Below are 16,774 nucleotides of genomic sequence, written 5' to 3' on the forward strand. Positions count from 1 at the left end.
TCTCTTCCTCTGTCTGTATCTCTCTCTTTCTCTCTCTCTCTCTCTCCACCTCACTCCTTCTCCCTCTCTCCCCCCCTTCCTCCCTTCCTCCTTCTCTCTGTTTCTCTCTCTTCCTCTCTCTGTTTCTTTCTCTTCTCTGTCTCTCTGTCTCTGTCTCTCTCTGTCTCTGTGTGTCTCTGTCTCTCTGTCTCTCTCTCTCTCTGTCTCTCTCTCTCTTTCTCTCTCTGTCTCTCTCTCTCTCTCCTTCCCTCCTCTCCCACCGGGCCTGACAGAATGACAAATGAACAGGTTTGTTCCCTAGAGTGGTAAGATGTTTGAACATGGAAAGGCAGAGCTGCCAAGCTGAGGGCCGGGAGGTACAGGTAACATTCTATCTGGCTGGTGTGGCCTGAGAGAAGCCCCAAGGCAAGCCTGAGGTGATAGGGAGAACTCTAGCCTAGGGGCTCAGGAGCCCTCCATTCCAGGGCCAGTTATGCTATATGCCAGCCTCAGTACCTTGGGCAAGTCATTCAAACTCTCTGAACCTGAGCTATAAAAACCCAGGGCTAATGGATACAGCAGAGTAAAACAGAAAGAACAACGAACCAGAAAATAAGACCCAGCTTAATAGCCCAGCTGGGGGAAATCATAACTTTTCTGTGCCTCAGTTTCCATCTCTGTAAAAATATGGGGTTGGACTAGGCCAGGGCTTCTTAACCTTTTTGTGTTCTGGACCCCTTTAGTGGTCTAGTGAAGCCTATGGACCCTCAGAATAATATTTTAAATGCATAAAATGAAATATATAGGATTACGAAGGCAACCAATTGTACTGAAATACAATCGTCAAAAAATTCTACAAATAAATTCATGGGCCTCAGGTTAAGAACCCCAGGTTAAGAATGATCTATAGCATAGCTTCTAGTTCTAAATCTTTGAATCTTAATAGAAGTCATCTGGACAAATAACTATGTGATACTTATTTTCTGTTCACTGTATTTGTCCAGAAGTGATAAGAGAAAAGCCCCAGCAGATGTTTTCTTTCCTCCGCCTTCCACTTGCTGTTACTGGAGCTGTCAGAAGGGGGCAGCAGTTAATGGCCACATAGAACTCACAGATGCCAGGACAAAGCCATTTTCACAGGGCTTTCGCTTACTCCCCACACCTCCCCACACCGGGACACAGTTTAGAAGCTGTGAGCTGTGTAAGTTTTCAGAACATACTCAAAACAAAGGCAGACATGAATGGATCTGCATCACTGGAAGCCTTGTAGTCACATTAGTGAGATCACTGCCCATTGCAATACACAATAAAGAACCAAACTTAAGCACGTTTGTCTAGTTCTTACCGGATATTGCCTCACAGGGTACAGTACCCAGGCCTACTGGGCCCTTTGCCAGCCATGCCCTGGAACTATTCAGGCTTAGAAAAATGAGCATGGAATCAGGTAAGAGAGGCATGGCTGATCAAAAGAGCATCACAGGAAATGAGTCGGCGTCCCCCACCCCAGGCCACTCTCACTGGGGAGACCTAAACTAGAAAGTAGATACCAGGGGGATGAATGGTTGAAGCAGTGACCCAAAGGCCTGCAGGTATTCTCAGACCACATGGAATTCTGTGGCAATTTGACATGGACCAGTCAGGCCTTCCCAGCTCAGTTTCCAAGGAATGTTTCTTTGAACAAAAGACATGCCAGACACCTGGACCCTGAATACCTGGAAACTCTCCTAATAGGCTTGGAAATGCATGGATGGTCTGGCTGTCACTGACCCCATCAGAGTATACTCCACTGGCCAGGCCTGGAGGGGGACCACTGCCACCTCTTTCCCCACTAAGAAAACAGACTAGGGAAAGGGATGGGGCCCAATTGGACTTGTAACATCGACATACAGAACTCCTGGGTAATGCAAGTCAACACCTTCTCTGCAACTTCCAGTCTTATAAAGTTGCCCAAGGCACAGAGAGGTCTAGTGACTTGCCTAGGGTCACAGAGTCAGTATATGTCAGATTTGAACCCAGGTCTTTGTGACTCCAAGCCTGGTTCTCTACTCACTAAGATCTTGCCTCTAGTAGCACTGAGAAAATAGAGAATACCAAAAAATGGCAAGCTCCCAGGGGGATTCTGGCTAATTAAGCAGGCATCTGTCAGCTTCACATTGAGCGGCTTGACCACCTTCATGTCACAGTGGTCACAGTCCCAACTGAGGTGTCCCAGCAAGACGTGGAAATCATCCATAGCATGAAGGCCCAAGCAGGCTCTAAGGGCTTTGTGGATATAGATGAACAAAGTAACAACGGAATGAATGAATGAAAAGGTATTTATTAAGCACTGACTGTATGCAAAACATTGAGCTAAGCCCTGGGGATACAGATAGAAAGTGAAGACAGGGGCAGCTAGGTGGTGCAGTGGATAGAGCTCTGGCCTGGGAGTCAAGAGGACCCGAGTTCAAATCCAGCCTCAGACTTGACACTTACTAGCTGTGTGACCCTGGGCAAGTCACTTAACCCCAATTGCCTTACCAAAAAAAAAGAAAGAAAGAAAGAGAAGACAGTCTCTGCTGTCTTCAGGAACTTGGCAATCAGGATCACCTGTCACTGTGTAGGCACCAACCAGGGCATCCAGCTGCACAGCCATAGTCTGCACTGGGTCCCAAGGGACAGGGATGCTCCAAGTTACTCACCAAGAAGACAAAGAGGGCTAGTCAGTCTTCCTCCAGGCACAGGAGGGCAGGATGTTAGAGAAGGCTAGAGCTGACCACATTGGGGTCAAGACTCCGGGCACTCTCAACCTGGTGATCAGGATCTGTAATCTTCTACTCGTGTCTAACAGGCCTAGAAGAAAGATGAAAATTAAATCCTGCTGAGACCTATTCTAGATAGTTTAGGCTCCAGGAGCAGGTAGCTTTAGACATTTTTAGACATGGCCACTGTGTGAATTTGTTTTGCTTGACTACGCACGTTTGTAACCTGAGAGGATTTTTTTTTAATTGGGGAAAGAGATTTAGAAGGAAGAGGGGAACTAGAAATAGGGATGCCAAAAAAGAGGGCTATTGTAGCATTTTTAAATGCAAAAATTAGAATGGAAGGAGGTTCAGGAGACACAGACAAGCAGGACAGCTTTGAAACTAATATGTTGAATTATATTCTATTTTTAAAATGCAAACTGTACATAATAGAGATTCATGGTTTCACATATAACCTTTTTTTTTGTTCTTCTGTGTATATGGAAATGCTCATGTTTGATTTTGTCAGGTACAAAATAACAAAAAAATTAAAATTGAAGTCATAAAAAGAGCTTGACTGATAAAGATTCAGATCTTGTTTCCTCCTCTGTCAAATAAGGGGGATGGACTAATGGCCTTTGAGGACCCTTTTAGCTGGCGATCTCAGAGCCTTGGATCTCTTGAGCTCTAACACAAGTTCCATGCACAATCACACAGCAATTATTTAGAATTGTACAGAAATAAACTATTTCATTGCTCTGTGTGTGTGTGTTTCAAACAAAATCAGTTTAACACTTTAAGGACTAAGATGTTTATTTTAGTCATTTAAAATGTTATATTGAAGCCTTTTGTTTTTTACACCCCAAGTATTTCCTCTCCTACCCTTCTCCCTCCCCCCCCCCTCAATTCTCTCTTTAAACAAAGAGAAATAGCTCAATGAAAGTGACAGACAAAATGACCAGGTCTGACAGTGACATTCACCTCCTGAAGCACCCCCTGCTCCAACTCTCTTTTGAGAAGAGGGAAATGCATTTCCTCAGCAATCCTACAGGCCCAAGATTGCATTTTAACCATTTGGAATAGTTTTAATTTACCACAGAATACACACATCCACATTTTACTAGAGTATGCTGAAAAGAGTTCAGTGTTTGGCTGATTCCGAAGCAGTATGGTACAGCAACAAGAGACTTCCACTTGGAACTGAACCCTGAACCCTTATCTCCTGATCCCAGTACTTCCCAGCTGGGTGAACATGGCCAATTCATTTCCTATCTCTGAGAGCCTGTTTCTTCATCTGTAAAATGGGCATTGCCCTATTTAACTACTGGGGAGGGGAAAACAAGTCCACAGTTAAGTCAATACAAAATATTATGAAGTAAATAGAAAGTAATTTTAGAGGGAGGGTGAGAGTGCTAATTGTGGGAATAGAGAAAGGCTTTATGTGGAATGTAGGTCTTGAAGTAAGCCTTGAAGGAAGCTAGAACTGAAAAGGGAGAGTTCTAGGCATGGCAGACAGCCTGTGCAGGAGATGAAATGTCATAGATGGGGAATAAGTAGACCAGTTTAGCTAGAATATGGAATTCACGTAGAAGAATGATATGAAATCAGTCTGGAAGGATAGACCAGAGCCGGACTGGAAAGGACTTTAAATGCCAAATGAATTTGTATTTTCTTTCAGAGGCAAGAGAAAGTTACTGAACCTTCTTGAGTAGGAGAGCAAAATAATCAGATGTGGGCTTTAGGGATACCAGCTTTGGCAGGTGTGTAGATGATGGATTGGGAAAGGGATAGAATGGAAGCAGGGAGACCAATTAGAAGGCAGCTAGGTGAGAGATGATAAAGGCCTGAACTATGTGAGTGGGGAGGAGGAAGCAGATTGAAGAGATGTACAGGTGGAATCAACAAGGCTTGACGGCTGATTAGATGTGGGAGAAGGGGAAGAATGAAGAGTCAAGGATGCGTATCCAGAAGATTGGCAAAGATGCCAAAAGACAAAAACAGTATACGTTAGAGAAGCTGCAGGAAGACAGGAAGCCTGGCGCACTGTTGGCAGAGCTGTGAAATGATTCTACCACTCTGGGAAACAAATTTGGAATCAAGCTAGAAAAAGTCACTAACCTGCACATGCCTAGGCAGCTGGTGATGTCAGCCTGGAGCTCAGGAAATCAGGATGTGGATATGGACATATGGAGATGTGGGTGTCATCTGCAAAGAGATGGTCATCTCTGGGAGCTAATGAGATCCCTGATGTATAGGAGCTGCAAACCACGGAGGAGGAGAGCACATAAAAGCTGGATAGAAGGAAAAACTTTCTAACAACTTGTGCTGTCCCAAAGTGGAAGACAGGAGTTAGTGAGTAAGCCCTCCACTGAGATCCTTAAGCAGAGGCTGGCTGACCATGCCTCAGGTATTTATTATTTATATTTACATTGATATTAAATGCTAGAAGGCATTCTTTTTCTGGTTGGACTCAAAGACCTCCAAGGTCCCTTCCAATTCTGATTCTGTGATTCTGTAAAGTGACTTTAGAGATCATATAAGTATAACCCACCCACTTTGCAAAAGGGAAAACCAAGGTCCTAGAGAGAGAAGTGACTTGTCCAGGCCACACATGTGAGTGGCAGAAATGGAGATGGTGTGAGGCATGGTGTTTAATGGGCACTGATCTCAACACTAGCCCTAGAACTCGATTTCTTGGAAAAGTCTCTTACGCCCGATTCAAAAATAAAAGATTCCAGTTAAATACAAAAAGAAAACAAAGTCTCTGTCATCTTGCTTTTTAATTATTTGCTACTTTCTGATAAAGAGAGTTGGAACATGTACAGTGGCTGATCTCTTGGATGGCGTGACAAGGCTGTAATCCTATCATCTATGGGCACAGGGCTTGCATATGTTAAGTACTTAGGTAATACAACAAATGTTTATTTTCTGCAAGATTAACAGACCAATCAAAGATCAATTTTTTAATATTCATTTTTAAAATTCTGAATTCTCTCCCTCCCCCACCCCTTGAGAAGGCAAGTAATATATTGATTATATGTGTGAAGTCACGCAAAACATATTTCCATATTAACTACATTGCAAAGAAAACACACACAAAAACCCCAAGAAAAATAAAGTTAAAAGAAGTATGCTTCAATCTGCACTGAGAATTCATCAGTGCTCTCAGTGGAGGCGGCTAGCATATTTCATCATGGGTCCTTTGGAAGTGTCTTGGATCGTGGTCTTCATCAGAGTAGCTAAGTCTTTCCCAGTCAATCATTATATAATGTTGCTGTTACTGGTTCTGCTCACTTCACTTTTCCTCAGTTTCCAGATTTTTTTAAAACCATGCAGCTCATCATTTTTTTTTGGTCAGGCAATGGGGTTAAGTGACTTACCCAGGGTCACACAGCTAGTAAGTGTCAAGTATCTGAGGCCCAGCTCATCATTTTTTACAGCATGATAGTATTCCATCACAACCATATACCACAACTTGTTCAGCCATTCCCCAATTGATGGGCATCCCCTCGATTTCCAATTCTTTGCCACCACAAAAAGACCTGCTATAAATATTTTTTTTACAAATAGGTCCTTTTCCCTTTTCTTTGATCTCTTTGGAATACAAACTTAGTAGTGGTATTGCTGGGTCAAAGGGTTTGCATAGTCTGATAGCCTTCTGGGTGCCTGCTTACTTCTTCTTTTTTTTTTTGTGAGCCAATTGGGGTTAAGTGACTTGCCCAGGGTCACACAGCTAGTGAGTATCATGTGTCTGAGGCTGGATTTGAACTCAGGTCCTCTTGACTCTGAGGCCGGTACTCCATCCACTGCACCACCTAGCTGCCTCTGTGCTTACTTCTAAGGATAAGTTCCACAACTGTCTAGCAGCAGAACAGCTTTGCTATAGTGATAGCAAAGAAGCCCTTGACTCTGAAATGATCTTTCACTCAAACTACAAAAAGGCAGCAGGCTGCATTGTATAGAGCATTGGTTTTGGAATCACTAAGACTCCTCTTCATGAGTTCAAATCTGGCCCCAGACACTTACTAGTTGTGTGACCCTGGGCAAGTCACTTAATTCTGTTTGTCTCAGTTTCCTCAACTGTAAAATGAGTCAGAGAAAGAAATGGCAAACTACCCCAGTAGCTTTGCCAAAAAAAAACAACAACAAAAACAAAAAACAACCCCAAATGGGGTCATGGAGACTGAAACGACCAAACAACATATAAGCAACAATATGTGACATCTTGACAAGCTTGATTACAATTAAAGGTCCTAATCACCAGCAGTCTTATTTCATGGAATACTAAACCAATGGCACATGAAGGGACTCGGGGCCATCTCCAGTCATCTTGATCTATATCTTGACACTGGGCCCAGATGGCTCCGTAGGATAAAGTGAGGCTGGTGACTTTGCACAGCCCTCCCTTGCTGTAATCCAATGCACTCACAAGTCATGGCATCACCTTCCTGACGTCATGGTCCTCTTCTAGAAGGAAGGACAAACAACAACAACATGAAGGGACAGTCAAATTGTCATTCTGCTTAGGATCACGGCCAAATGGACCATACCTCCAATCATGAGGACAGAAGCATGACCAAGACCAGTTAGTTTTATTTATACTGAAAAAACTTGTTCCAGGCATAAACTGTACTCAGAAACGAGCTCTTTGGAAAAACCCTAAAAGTGTTCATGGTTTGCTACTTGTACTTTCTAATGGGTGGCATTGGTTTTTCAAAGTGAGACCTGGCATAAGGCTAAATATAACCAAATGAAACACGCAGCAGAGTCCATTGCATTTGTGCATTAAATGAAAATAAAAATGTTTTGCTTTTTCAATTAGCATTGGGCCAAAGATGGGGGCAACCTCTGCCATTTTCCCTGAAACATTCCTACAAAACAGTCTATATGCCCTCATTTACTTGGATGCACTGTACAACAGTGCTCAACAGTTTTCCTTGACTTGGTCTACAGAAACTTTTTAACCCAATTTTTTTTGTTTAAATTTAATTTTATTTATTTTTTGTTAATTTTAAGTTCCAAATTGTCTCCCTCCCTCCCTCCCCCACACTAGAGAAGGCCACCATTTGATACAGATATAGATATATATCAATAGATTTATATATATATATATATGTATACACACACATACATATGTAAAACCATACTATGCATACTTCTATTTATTAGTTCTTTCTCTGGAGGTGGATGGCATCATCTTTCATAGGTCCCTTGCCATTGATTTCAGTATAATACTCAGAATAACTTAGTCATTCACAGTTATTCTTTGAACAATATTGCTATTACTGTTATAACATTCTTTTGATTCTACTCATTTCACTCTTCATTATTACATGCAAGTCTTTCCATGTTTTTCTAAAATCAACCTGTTCATCATTTCTTACAGCATAACCCAATATATTTTCTAAGCCTTGATTTCAAACAACACAGATAAGCCAATAACTATATTGATCTGAATATTCCTATCCTTGCCTTTTAAGTCATGTGCTGACCACCATTTTCTTTTTAAAGTCAGTATAACACGTGGCGGGGCAACTAAATCTCAGGGATATTAGAACTAAGTCCTGGGCTTGCTAGCTGTGTCCCGGGGGACTCAAAGATAAAAGAAAGGCTTAGGCCCATCTTTTAAGGTTGATGAATAAAAATCCCTTACATTTACAGAGTACTTGCTTTTCAGTCCATTTCAGATTACTCAAAACAACTGCAAGAGAAAATGGTCCAGTTTAGGACATATCCCTTCTCCTCACCTATAAAATTTGGGGAAAGGGGCAAGGAGTTAAAAGATTTTTAAGATCCCTCTGAGTTCTGAAGAGTCTATGGCTCTTCATTCCCCAACTGAGTATGAACAGATAGCTTTCAAAGGATAAAATCCAAGCTATCAATAGCCATATGAAAAAAAAATGCTCCAAATTACCATGAATTAATGAAACTCTGGGGATCTACCTCACACCTATTAGACTGGCCAAGATGACAAAATGGGAAAACAACAAAATTTGGAGGAGCTTTGGGAAAATAGGCACATTAGCACACTGTTGATGGAGCTGTGGCTTGGTCATCCCATTCTGGAAAGCAATTTGGAACCACACCCCCAAAATCACTAAATTATGCCTGTCCTTTGGCCCAGCAATACTCCTACTAGGCCTATGGCCCAAAGAGGAAAAGGACCTCATTTACAAAAATATTTATAGCATCTCTTTTTGTAGTGGCAAAGAACTGGACACTAAGAGAGTATCCATTAAATGGGGAATGGCTGAACAAATGATGATATCTGAATGATTTGACTGTAATTAAATACTACTGTACCATAAAAAATAACTAAGGGGTAGTTTCAGAGGAACCTGGAAAGATTTGTATGAACTGATACAGAACGAAGTGAGCAGAACCAGAAGAACAATTTGTACAATAACAAGATACAGTCTTTCAAAACTGTCTTTTGATCTTTAGATCTCTGATTAATGAAATGATCAAACATGATTCCAGAGAACTTATACAGAATGAGGCATATAGTCTGGGCCGCAGCCAGCGTGGACTTTCGTTCGGCATAATAATGGGAAATTGGTATAAGGGTTTTGTTTTGTTTTGTTTTGTTTTATGGGGGAAGGGAAGTGGAAGAAAAACATGCTTGTTAATTAAAAAAATTAATCATCTATGGCTCTTACATTCTGCTCTTTACTTTTCAAATAAGTTTAGAATTTATATAGTAGGATGGCTTCCTCAATACTGCTAGTTCTATTCAGTAGGCTGTACCCACAGTATCATATAATAATAAAACTGGAAGTGATCCAACCCCCTTATTTACAGATGAAGATACTGGGGACTAGACAGGGGAAGGAAAGAGACTTCCCCAAGGTCATACATCTAGTAAATGGCTTCCTTAGGTAGCTCAGTTGACAAAGCACTGAGCCTGTAGTTAGGAAGACCGGAGTTCAAATCTGGCCTCAGACACACACACTAGCTGTGTGACCCTGGGCAAGTCACTTCACCCTGTTTGCCTCAGTTTCCTCATCTGTCAAATGAGCAGGAGAAGGAAATGGCAAACTACTCTAGTATCTTTGCCAAGAAAACCCCAAATTGGGTCACAGAGAGTTGTGCATGACTGAAAATGACTGAACAACAAATGCCTCTAAGTGCAAACACCCTTTCAAAAATGTCCTACCAGGGTTGGGTGGAGCCAAGATGGTGAAGTAAAAGCAGTGACTTTCTTGAGCTCTCCCCCAAACCCCTCTAAATGGCTCAAAACAAATTCTAGAGCAGCAGAACCCACAAAACAGAGTGAAACAAATTTCCAGCCCAAGACAGCCTGGATGGTTGACTGGAAAGGTATATCGCGCCAGGCTGGGAGAGGAACTCAGTTCAGTGTGGGCATGCAGGCCGCAGCAAACCTGGAGCAGGCCTCAGAGGACTGAATCATGGGCAGCTGTGGCAGTTTCCAGACTTCTCAACCCACAAATGCCAAAGGTCAGTGGGAAAAGTCTGTTCCTGCAGTGGTGAGAAAGAAGCTCAGGGTCCCTGCCCCAGTTCCTGAGCATGGCCCCAGGGTGGCGGCTGCCTCCTGAGCTTCTGGCCCACAGACTGAGGGGGAATTGAGTGGCTGATCAGAGGGGGGTTGCAGGGATCTCTCTGCTGGTGCAGGATTCTCTTGCTTTGCCTGTGCTTGGATCTGGGTCACAGTTTTAGGTGGCTGTCCTGGGACAAGGAGGAGTGCTTGCGTGGTGGAGCTTGTAGTGGCGGTGGAGAGGAAACCCTCCTTACAGTTCCAAGACAGAAAAGAGTGCTTGTGGTCACTCATAGGGCAGATCACAGGACAGGAAAGGAGTAACACCTTGCCCTTGATCATACCACCTTGGAAGAACTGAAAATTTACAGGTCCCTAGAAGTAGCTCTGAAAACAGCTGCACAAAAGCCCTGAAGCTTGGGACAGTACATTCTCCACACTGGAAACAGACCCCTACCTTAACAAAGTGTTTATAACTCAAATAATTGGCCAGGATCATGAGCAAGCAGCGCAAAAAGAGTCAGACTATATTATCTTACTATGGTGACAAAGAAGATCAAAACATACAACCAGAAGAAGACAAAGAAGCCAAAGCTCCTACATCTAAAGCCTCCAAGAAAAATATGAATTGGTCCCGGGCCATGGAAGAGTTCAAAAAGGATTTTGAGAAGCAAGTAAGAGAAGTAGAGGAAAAACAGAGTGATGCTAAAGGAGACTCAAAAAAATACTGAAGAAAATAACACCTTAAAAAATAGCCTAACCCAAATGGCAAAAGAGGTCCAAAAAACCAATGAGGAGAAGAATGCCCTAAAAAGCAAAATTGACCAAATGGAAAAGGAAGTCCAAAAGCTTACTGAAGAAAATACTTCCTTAAAAAGTAGAATGGAGCAATTGGAAGCTAGTGACAATCTGAGAAATCAAGGCACTGTAAAACTAATCCAAAAGAATGAAAAAATAGAAGAGAATGTGAAATATCTCATTGGAAAAACAACTAACCTGGAAAATAGATCCAGGAGAGAGAACTTAAAAATTATTGGACTATCTGAAAGCCATGATCAAAAAAAGGGCCTAGACATCATCTTTCAAGAAATTATCAAGGAAAGCTGCCCTGATATTTTAGAACCAGAGGGCGAAATAGAAATGGAAAGAATCCACCAATCACCTTCTGAAAGAGATCTCCAAAGGAAAACTCCCAGGAATATTGTAGCCAAATTCCAGAATTTCTAGGTCAAGGAGAAAATACTGCAGGCAGCCAGAAAGAAACAATTCAAGTATTGTGGAAACACAATTAGGATAACACAAGATTTAGCAGTTTCTACATTAAGGGACCGGAGGGCATGGAGTATGATATTCCGGAGGGCAAAGGAGATAGGAGTACAACCAAGAATCACCTACCCAGCAAAACTGAGTATAATCCTTGAGGGTAAAAAATGGTCATTCAATGAAATAGGGGACTTTCAAGCATTCCTGAAGAAAAGACCAGAGCTGAATATAAAATGTGCCTTTCAAATACATGACTCAAGTGAAACATGGAAGAGGTAAACAGGAAAGAGAAATCATAAGAGACTTATTAAGGTTGAACTGTTTACATTACTGCATGGAAAGATGGTATTTGTAACTCATGAGTCCTTTGTCAGTTTAGGGCAATGGGAGGGAAAAAAATTATATGTATGTATAGATAGATAGATAGACAGATAGAAGACACAGGGTGAGTTGAAGATGAAGGGGTGATATCTGGAGAATAAAATTAAGGGGTGAGAGAGGACTATACTGGGAGAAGGAGAAAGGGAGAAGTAGAATGAGGTAAATTATCTCACATGAAACAGACAAAAAAAGGCTTTTATAGGAGGGGAAACAGGGGAAGGTGAGATGGAATGAGTTAATCTTATTCTCATAGGATTTGGCTTAAGGAGGGAATAACATACACAATGGGGTATGGAAATCTATCTTACCCTACAAGAAAATAAGGGGGGAAGGGGACAAGAGAGCAGGGGGTTGACACAGGGGAGGGCAGTTGGGGGAGGGGATAATCAGAAGCAAACACTTCTGAGGAGGGACAGGGTCAAAAGAGAGAATAGAATAAATGGGGGGTAGGATAGGATGAAGGGAAATATACTTAGTTTTTCACAACATGACTACTCTGGAAGTGTTTTACATGACTACACATCTATGGTCTGTATCAAGATGCTTTCCTTTTCAATGAGGGTTGGGTGGGGAGGGAGGAAGGGAGAAAATTTGTAACCCAAAGTTTTAAAAACACATGTTAAAATTAAAAAAATAAAAAATAAATAAAAATAAGAAGGTTGGAAAAAAACAAAAAAACAAAAATGTCCTACCAGGAAAAAAAAGAGGATGTCTTAGAGGTACAAGGTACCTAAGCATTTTTAGTAGCTGTTGTGATACCTCATGGATATGAATAGAAATATTTGCACCCTAGCTTTAAGGAAAATAATAATAGCTTCCATCTCTATAACATTTGAAGGTTTATAAAGTGCTTTCCTCATAACAGCCCTGTGAAATAGGTAGTGTAGGTGTTATCCCCATTTTACAGATTAGGAAACTGAGGCGCAGAGAGGTTAGCTCACTTACTCATGTTCAAACAGCCACTGTAGCAGCTCCCATTTATATAGGGCTTTCAGGTTTACAAAGCACTTTCCCCACAACAACTTGTAGGTAGTACAAGTATCATCCCAATTTTACAGATCAGGAAAGTAAAGCAGAGCCCTTCCCCAAATGATAAAAGATCAAAAGAACTGGCAGTTCTCAAAGGATGAAATCCAAGCTATCAATAGTCATATAAGGAAAAAATGCTCCAAATCACTAAGAACTAAATAAATGAAAATTCTAGAAATTCTGGGGACCTCATACCTATCAGACTGGCAAAGATGACAAAAAGGGAACACAACAAATGTTGTGAAAATAGGCACATTAGCGCACTGTTGACAGAGCTGTGACTTGGTCCCATTCTAGAAAGTAATTTGGAACCATGGGCCAAAAGTCACTAAACCTTACACACCCTTTGGCCCGGCCATACTTATACTACTAAGCCTATACCCCAAATATAGCAAAGCAAAAAGGAAAAGATTGAGAGGGATAGTTTCAGAGAAATGTGAGATTTGTATGAAATGATAATAAGGGAAATAAATGAGCAGAACCAGACCAATCTGTACATTAACAACAATGTAAAAACAAATGACTTTGAAAAACTTAAGAACTCTGATCAATGCAATGATCAACCATGATTCCAGAGAAGCAGCAATGAAGCAAGCTTCCCACCTCCTGACAGAAAGGTGATGGCCTCCCAATACAGAATAGGCTATAACCTACATGGGAATTTATTTTGCTTAACTATAACCATTTCTTACAAGATTTTATTTCTTTTCATTTTTTCTTTTAAATGGGAGGAGGGGTAATAAGGGACAAAATAAAAGCTTGCTAATTGAAAAATAAAATAAAAACAAAACAAGCTCAGAGAGATGTATCTGCCCATGTTCACATAGCTAAGTACCAGAGCTGGACCAAGGTCCTGACTCCAAATTCCAGTACTCTTTCTTGTAGTCTATCCTTGTGATTGATGCTGTAGCAGATAGAAGAGAAGTATGAGATAGGGTTCCTTCCCTTGAGGGATTGGGGGAGGAGGGAATGTGCATTTATTAGGCACTGTGCTAAATGCTTTATAAATATGATCGATTTGATCCTCATAACAACCCTGGGAGGTAGATGCTGTTATTATCCCCATTTTATAGTTGAGTTAACTGAGACAAGCAGAGGTCACACAGCTACTGTCTAAGTCCAAATTTGAACTCAGGTCTTCCTGACTCCAGGCCCAGCACTATAACCCCCATGACACCTAGCTGCCTTGTCCCCTGAGGAACTAGTTTTTCATCTAGTTTGAGAGATGAAGAATAAATATATGATATTTTGACATGCTTACTAGATAGTTTGTGAAACATATACTGAAGTCATAATAATGGGCCTGAGTGGTACATCTGATTATTCAATTGGTCTTAGGTGAATGTCTAGAAGCAGTGGGAAGGCCTAGAGAAGCAACCTCTGACTGGTAGCAGTTCTCTGCTGAAAACCCCACTATTTTCCTCTCTTTAAAGGGACAAGACCTGCCTGGTTGATTGCAAGGCCCATTATGCTCATAGAACATGAAGGCATACTTCATGAATTCAAGAACCTGGGACCAGAATCTTCTCTACCCAGGATCAAAACAAGATTAAAAGGAACTAAGCCCAACAAAATCATGCAGGGTCAGCTTCTAATTCCCAGACCAGAATCTAAATTGTAATTTAATTTTTTTCCCAATTACATTTAAAAACAATTTTTAACCTTTGTTTTTCACAATTTTGAGTTCCAAATTCTCTCCTACCTTCCCTCCCCTTCCCCCTGAGAAGGCAATTTGATAAAAGTTATACACGTGCAGTCATGCAAAACATTTCAATATTAGTTATCTTGTGAAAGAAAACGCAGACAAAAAAGAAACAAGAAAAATAAGGAAAGTTTAAAAAAAAAAACAACCCAGTATGCTTCTATCTGCACTCAGATTCCATCAGTTCTTTCTCTAGAGGTAGATGGTATTTTTCATCATGGGTCCTTCAGAATTGTCTTGGGTCTTTGTATTGTTGAGAATAGCTAAGTCATTAACAGTTGATCATTGCATATTGATGTTATTGTGTACAGTGGCCTCCTCATTCTGTTCATTTCACTTTGCATCAGTTCATGTAAGTCTTTCCAGGTTTTCCAAACCAGAATCTAATAGAACATAATCTACAGAGTGTACTCAGAAGGTATCCCTCTCTCCCATTCGCATTAAGTTTTTCTAGTCCTTGGCCTCCTCTATATTGATTTTTTGCACATCAATCTCAATAGCTCTCATAAGCCCATTATGTAACATATTTTCATGAAAAATAACTATATTTTCCAAAAAGGAAAAAAGTTAATGAGTGACATCATTTTACATATTTTTGCAAGTCTCTTTAATGTCTGGCTTAACAGATGACAGCTAGACTCTCATATCTGTTTCTGCATTCAATCTCTTGTGATATGTTGTTTTGGTTGGAAGTACATGAAGAAAATCTAGCCTCACACAGATATGTGGTTGAAAAAAGGAATAGTATTTTAATAGGCAAATAACATTTTAGTATTTATTATGAAAATAGTTTTGACCTCAAGGACCCCCTGAAAGGGTTCAGGGGACCACGAGGGGTTGGTAGACCACACTCTGAGAACTACTCATCTAGTTAATTTGCATGTGTAGAAAAAAGAAACCCAACATTTCTCAAATCCATATCATGGAAAAGTAAGCAGTGTCCACTTTCCAAGAACACTTTCCAAACCATTCATCTGTGATCCTTTGGGTCTCAGGGTGTCAAGGTGATCATTCTTAGTAAAAAAGTACATGTCACAAATACAATAGCAATCAGTGTAGAATACTTTGTACAGCAGTCCCTAGGGTAGTGCTAGGACACATTCCCTATGAACTAGCCACACAGATACAACCTAGTTGGTAGGATAAACCTTGGTATGTAAAGTCTGTGACTATGGAACAGAGGAAAGAAAGCTACCTGATCAAAAGAGGAGACAGAATTCATGATCTTGTTGAAAGATATTCTAGCATATCAATTCAAGAAACTGAGCACACGCCTTCTATGTACTAGGGACCACAAAGCACTGTAGTATAGTTTAGTTCTATAGTCAGAGAACCTGGTTCAAATGTTGTCTTTAATGTTTAGTACCTGTGTCATCTTGGGCATCCTCCCTGGGCCTGTGTCCTCTCTAAAATGAGTTGGACTAGAATCTAGTCCTTGGGTTTGGCCTTGTGATCGAGTCCCAAGCTCTACAAAACAAATTTTCGGATTCAGTCAAAGGGCTGCACTTGAGGACCTAGATGGTTCCTCACCCCTGGACTAGATGGTCTCTAAGGATCTTTCCAACTCTAGATCTACATAAGGAACACAAAGATAAAATGCATGGTCCTTGTCCTTAGGATGCTAAAAATCTAATTGTGGAGACATGAAGTTCATTCCTAAAATGCTTAAATAGTGAAACTTACTACTTACTAGTAGCATTTATAGTTTTCTTTATTTTCTGCGTAACTCCAGCTACTCAGCCTCTCATTCTACAGTTCTGAAAACACAGCCCAGGCAAGCCAAGTTATTGCTGCTGGTGCTCCCAACTCCACTTAAGTATGGAGGCCCCAGTGACAGGTCAGGATGGGAGCACAGGATCATAGAATCATAGCTGGGAGGGAACTTGAAGTAATCATAGAGACCAACCTCATTTAACCTACAGGGGAGCTATGGTTCAGAGGAGGCAAGAGACTTGCACAAGGTAATACTGCCAGTTAGAGGCGCAGCAGGATGAGACCTTCATTAAAGGAAAATGCTAAACTCTGGCGGAGGGAAAAGGCCGGAGGCTCAACCTGCCAAGGTCATCAGGGCCTCGGGAGCCCAGGAGGGCCGGCTCTGACCTGTGGAGAAGTGGCTCAGAGTTGTTGCTACGGAGCATGGGAGTCCACCGGAAGAACCAGGCGGACCCCCGGACCTCGGAACTCCCGTCGTTACCGCCGCCGCAA

The sequence above is a fragment of the Vombatus ursinus genome, unplaced genomic scaffold (genome assembly GCF_900497805.2).
Source record: "Vombatus ursinus unplaced genomic scaffold, bare-nosed wombat genome assembly UNPS02004437.1, whole genome shotgun sequence".
In the NCBI taxonomy this organism is placed as follows: domain Eukaryota; kingdom Metazoa; phylum Chordata; class Mammalia; order Diprotodontia; family Vombatidae; genus Vombatus; species Vombatus ursinus.